Below are 7090 nucleotides of genomic sequence, written 5' to 3'. Positions count from 1 at the left end.
ATTACTAATATACTAATATACTAATAAAATTACAATATTACTAAATATTACTAATATTAATAATTAATCTAATATTACTAATTTACTAATTACTAATATTACTAATTTATAATATTACTAATTACTAATTACTAATAATATTTATTATTATATATTTATTATATTATTATATTTATTATATTATTATATTATTATATTATTATATTTATTAATATTATTATATTATTATATTTATTATATTTATTATTATATATTATATTATAATATATTATATATATATATATTATATATATTTATATATTATAAATGCGAAAGTAACTCTGTCTGTCTGTCTGTCTGTCTGTTACGCTTTCACGCCTAAACCGCTGAACCGATTTTGATGAAATTTGGTACAGAGATAGAATAGACCTTGTGAAAGAACATAGGCTACCTTTTATTGTGAAAAGAGGCTTTAAGGGGTTGAAATAGGGGATGAAAGTTTATATGGTGGAAGTTCGTCGCTGTCAAAGATAAAACTATGAAACTTGGCATTTAGGCACTTAATAAGAAATAAGTCTATATTTGTTTGAGCTTTTTTGAAAATTCGACCCTTTGAGGGATGAAATAGGGGATGAAAGTTTATGTGGAAGGTCGTCATTATCGAAGATAAATCGATAAATATTTATTAAACTTGCCATTTCGGCACATAAAAAGAGATAAATAGATATTTGTTCCCACGTTTTTTAAAATTCTTCGTGTGAGGGGGTGAAATAGGGGATGAAAGTTTATAGGGAAGATCGTCATTGTCGAAGATAAATCGATGGTTCTTTATGAAACTTGGCATTTGGGTACGTGATAAGAGATAAATAGATATTTTTTCGCGCGTTTTTAAAAATTCTTCCTGTGAGGGGGTGAAATAGGGGATGAAACTTTATATAGAAGATCGTCATTGTCGAAGATAATTCGACGGTTCTTTATGAAACTTGGCATTTGGGCACGTGCTAAGAGATAAATACATATTTGTTCGCGCGTCTTTAAACTCTTCCTGTGAGGGGTGAAATAGGGGATGAAACTTTATATGGAAGATCGTCATTGTCGAAGATAAATCGATGGTTCTTTATGAAAATTGGCATTGGGCTACTTATAAGAAATAAATAGATATTTGTTCAAGCGTTTTTGAAAATTTTACCTGCGAGGGGATGTTAGCAGAGGGGATGATGCAGTGTTAGTAGAGCCTTCTAAGCTCATAGGCAAAATGTACGCAATGTGGGGACATTTTAGATGGCGTATTCACATAGACAGTCAGACATGAAAAATTATGATTTTAAGATTTTTCTTATTAATTGTGCTATTTATAAGAGCTACCTTTATGCAAAATTCCAAGTTTCTACGACAGCCGGAAGTACCCTATAACTTTTTCTGTTAAGTTTGGAAACACCTTTAATGACTGTAGCTTTTGATTGCCTTGACTTAGAGGTTTGATAGACGGACGGACGGATAGCAAAGTAATCCTATAAGAGTTCCATTTTTTCCTTTTTAGGTACGGAATCCTAAAAACATTTGCTCCGGCGCTTTTCAAATTTCAACCTATTCACTTGAAAATATGGGGATGAAAGTTCTTAAGGAATTCCAAACAAATTACTACATATAAGTATATTTATCGGAAATATGTGTAGCTATGCTTAGTAAAAATGCCGTCTTAATTATAATCCTACCCTCCTAACTTACAATAAAGGACGTAAGGTGTCAAGAGTTCACTATGAAGAATTAGTCCTTTTGTGTTGGCAGGGTAGAATACACGTCGTATTGCTAAATTGTAGCTACCCGCAAAATATTTATGTTTTACCAAAGGACATCGGGTGGGTGGATGGATGGAAGAACAAAAAAAAATAGTTTATATTTATAGCAATGTATTAAAGTAGGTTATTTTCGGTAAACCGTAGAAGTTTCTATGTACTATTATTGGCAGAATAGGTATCCTAAATAAATTAAATACTTCCCAAAATTACTATTCCACGCGGACGAAGTCGCGGGCAAAAGCTAGTTCTTTATAACTTTACTCTTTTTTAACCCGATGCAAAAAGTAGGATGTACTTATATTGTGCGTGAGTGTGTGTGTGTATGTTAAAATTTATAATTTCTGAATTTTTTGTCAAATACCCGTGCGAAGCCGGAGCGGGCCGCTAGTGTTGGATAAAAATGAATAATAACTCAGGTAAAATTACAGTCAGCTTCAGGGAAAGGTTCCCTGTCAGAATAATGGCATGACCATATTAAAAGGAGGGAAGAGTTACTTCTTTCTGCAATTGACTACCTATGTATACCAAACCCTACGGGTCTCGCATACTCCGGACACGGGTATATAAAGGTAGGAAATTTTATTATGTATGTAGACCAATGTTTTGCTTCAAGGAAGGTAGCACGACGATACGTGAATGCACAGACCTATTCTGTACGTGAATGGAACAAGAATCAGGCTCCTTTTGCGCACAAAATCGTCATTACGAGAGACTGATGCGCTTATAAAGCGAGTGTGAAAAAATAACAAAAAACAATCAATACTAGTAAAATGTTCTAAATTTTAATATTTTTATTAGCGGCCAGTTTTTTCAGCATGAAGGTTTGTTTTACTTTGCCAGCGTAATTATCTAAAAATAAAAATAAAATTATCTTACGCCTTTTGCCCCATATTTGCACGCTCTGCAAAACAACCATGGCGTTGAGAAGAATTACTATACAAATCCATAAGGATATTCGAAGACTCATTCTGAAAAAAAAACAAGAGTAGAAAAATTAACTAATGATATCTTTTCAGGATTTAATATTGGGATCCCTTGTTGCTCTCTGTCTATTTTCCGGCAGTCTCTATGTGAAACAGTATATAGGTACGCTTTTAACAGTAATTTATCCAATACATAATACAATAATACATATACAAATTAAATTTAAAAAATCTATAAGTACTAGCTATTTGTATAACCTATACAAAGAGCTAATATTGAAAATATCCTTCTTTTCTTAACGAAGTTAAATAACATAGGAAATCTACTTTTAGTATTTAGATACGCAGTTCATAAAAATTTTCACGCATGCTTTTGATATTGAAATATTTACTTTCGTTAACATTTCGTTGTGTAAATAGGTATTACCTAAACGAAATTTGTTTAAAACACGGAATTTTCTTCTTCCAGTGCGACTTCATTATTGAATAGGTACTTGATTAGCTAAAAAAAGCCGTGGTGGCCTAGTGGTTTGACCTATCGCCTCTCAAACAGAGGGTCGTGGGTTCAAACCCCGGCTCGCACCTCTGAGTTTTTCCAAATTCATGTGCGGAATTACATTACCACGAGCTTTGCGGTGAAGGAAAACATCGTGAGGAAACCTGCACAAACCTGCGAAGCAATTCAATGGTGCGTGTGAAGTTCCCAATCCGCACTGGGCCCGCGTGGGAACTGTAGCCCAAGCCCTCTTGTTCTGAGAGGAGGCCTATGCCCAGCAGTGGGACGTATATAGGCTGGGATGATGACTTGATTATCTCCTTAGATTTTGTTGTTTCCATAGAGAAGTCTAAATGACCAGCATACAATTTTATCATTGTATACAATGAGACGTAGTAATGACAGTAAATATGTACGATCAAATAGACGACTCCTAATTTGTCCGAAGACTCATAAATCGGAATCAATGCATCAACCCGAAATTTTGCAAATTTGTACCTACGTTAGAGATAGAATTTCGCTCACTTCGTGAAGCTATCTCGCTCTTATGTGAAATAAATATCTCGGCCAAAATTGCGGCGTGTTAGTTCTTTTGTTTTCTTTCCAGTAAAGGAGTAACTTTAGTTAGGTACTGTACCTGGTAATAAGTTTATTGTTGCGGTTCAACGACAATGAACTTTCTTTGCATTTGCGAATAACTGCAGCAAAATGGTGACTCACGCGCAGTCAATAACCGTAAATCACTGCATTGTTGTAGGCAGCCACTATTAAATTAATGTGTCGTTTCTAAAGCTTCGTCTATACATTGATGTAGGTAAATAAATAAAATAAAATAATAAATATCATGGAACACCTGTCACCAATCGACCTAGTCCCAAACTAAGCAAAGCATGTAGGTACTATGGGTACTAGGCAACGGATAAACATACTTAAGTATATAGGTAAATACATACTTAAATACATATTAAACATCCAAGACCCGAGAACAGCATTCGTATTATTATTATTTATTGATGTAAGTAGTTAGCATACTATAGATTTAACGAGGCCCGCGTCACCAAAATCAGTAAAGATTTATCATTTATTCCTGTTTAAAATCACTCTTTATCTGGTGTAAAATACCATAAAATTAATATGAAATTTAACTTTTTTGTGCACATTTCGTGCTAAAATTTTTATAGAAAATCAGATCACGTAACAAGTATATACCTAAGCCGGAATAATTGAGCCACTTGCTACTGTTCTTAATGTAGCTGTTGATATACATAGATACCTACTAGTAGTAAGTAGGTACCTAAATATTTTCAATACTAAAGCAAAATAGCATTACACGGTCAAATTATAAACAGTGGCAAGTGGCTCAGAAATCCCCTGTGCACAATTTGTACGTCCGTACTTATTTACTTCGCAGAATTATTAACATTGTTTACATTTATAAAGCCACGTCTGAATAATCGCGTGCAAGTTTAGTAACCCTGAACTGTAAACAAAACATGCGAGTATGAGCTTTTATGTTTCAACTAGCTGTTGCCCGCGACTCCGTCCGCGTACAAGTATGAAAAATATTTTAAATACTATTCTCAGAACTACCGAATATACAAAAAAAAAACATAAAAATCGGTCAAGCCGTTTCGAAGGACAAACATTTTTGACCTGTGAATTTTACATATTAAATAGAAAAATGTATTTTTGATAATCTACCTGTATGGTTGTATTTATCAAATATATGTGAAGTTCCTGTGATTTAATTGTTTTCTAACAAAACAGACTTATAGTAAAATAGGTACCTACCTACCTAAATTCGTTCAGTTCTTTCGTAAAAAGTATGAGATTTAAAAAGATCCATTGATTAATTGTACTATTTTTATTTTAGTATAATTTTTACCTGTAAGAGTGATTGATATATTTTTATCGTAAATAATTACTTTTTTGTTTTTTTTTAGAGTGCCGTAGTCAACTACGAATCTTTATAGTTTCGCTATGTCTGTATTATACTTTTATATTAATGTAGCTTCCACAATCTATTTTAATTTTTAACTCACTTTTTGTCCGCCCCTGACTGAATGCTCCTCTCATCCACTCAAAGGTTGACTGGTAGAGATCCCTTAAAGGGATAAGTTCGCCTTTGTACATGTATTTCATTGTTTGTCATCTGTGTTTGTTTACTTATTTTGTACAATAAAGAGTTTACATACATACATACATGTCTGGTCTGTCTGTCTATCCGCGGCTAAGCTCAGAGAGCGTTAGTATTTAAAGAGCTGTAATTTGGCATGAATATACCTATAGGTACATCAGTCACACCTCGGATCACCGGGGTCACTGCAGGAAGTCGTCGGCAACATTAAGGGTCTGCTACGCTTCCTCCAGGAGCTAGGCTGGCATGAATAGTGCCTACAGCCTAATCACGCAAAATAGGCGCACTTAGATGTCGAGTTGCGGAAAACAGCCCGCTAATACCTATAACCTATACCTATTTATCAGTCACGCCGACAGTGGTAAAATAAAAAACGTAAAAAATATTTTTTAGGGTAGGTACCTCCCATAGACGTATCATGGGGTGTTTAATTTTTCTTGACTAACCTTATATTGCGGGGTATTGTTGGATAGTTCTTTTAACAACATTGGGGTGTAGCCAAGACGATTTTTCAATTCAGGGATCTGTTTGCCAAGTTATTTAACTTTAAAGCGCAAATTTTCATTATAATCGAGCGTCCCCCTCCCTCTAAAATCTAAACGAAACGTTTTTTTTTATCAGGAAGTAGGTAGGTATATACCTACTATTTAATTTACGTAATAATCAAATGGACCGCGAGAGTTTCCCGAAATAATTCCCTCCTCTATAAATTTATTTGTCACAATGACCTGCGTATATTGAGCTATGAATTTGACAATGAATTAACTGAAATTGCTATTGAACTTTATGTTTATTTAAATGAGACGGCGCCTCCTTGTCAAAATATAAATGTTGAAGTTTATTATTATGACCAAAGAATTCTTTTTTAAGACGTTCTTTATGTAGGTACCTGATTATCATCATCCCAGCCTATATTCGACCCACTGCCGAGCACAGGCCAACTTTCAGAGTGAGAGGGCTTGGGCACGCTTGGGCCGTAGTTCCCACGCGGGCCCAGTGCGGATCGGGAACTTCACACACATTGAATTCCTTTGCAGGTTTGTGCAGGTTTCCTCACGATGTTTTCCGTCACCGTAAAGCTCATAGTAAATTTCAAATGCAATTTCTCAGATGCGACACACAAGCCACGAATGATCCTCTGCTTGAGAGATCCTCAAACCACTAGGCTAACAAGGCTTTTTAATAGAAATAGATGGTAAATGCGATTGCGAGTGCCCGGCCGTTAGACAATACAGCTACAGTTCATAGGTACCTATAAATTTTTTTTTTGTTAGCCTATTTTTGTGTCCCACTGCTGGGCAAAGGCCTCTCCTCTCTTGCTTCACTCCTGCTGCCTATCAAAGGCGAGCTCCCGCCATCCCACATTATAGGCATCCTATACAATTAACTGCCCAAAAACATCTCTACAAAGAGTAGGTATCATAATCATCCCAGCATTCCCAGCTTATGTGACGTCCCACTGCGGGGCACAGGCCTCCTCTCAAAATGACCACTGGCCTCTCAAGCAGAGTATCGTGGATTCGAATTAGGGCTCGCACGTCTGATTTATACAATTGAAAAATCTGCCTACAACTCGTGTAATGTTCCTTTTTCTAATTGTATGGTACAGTGAACAACAAAGATCAGCAGAAGTCAGAAAGACACGACCTTAATGTTGAGAAAATAAAGGCCTGTTTACATATTTTGACACTTCAAACGTATGTATATTTTTGTTGCTGGCTGCATCATTTATTTATTTGTTGACATATATACATAT

The sequence above is a fragment of the Choristoneura fumiferana genome, chromosome 3 (genome assembly GCF_025370935.1).
Source record: "Choristoneura fumiferana chromosome 3, NRCan_CFum_1, whole genome shotgun sequence".
Classification (NCBI taxonomy): domain Eukaryota; kingdom Metazoa; phylum Arthropoda; class Insecta; order Lepidoptera; family Tortricidae; genus Choristoneura; species Choristoneura fumiferana.
The sequence above is the reverse complement of the archived record's forward strand: the minus strand, read 5'-3'. Positions refer to the sequence as shown.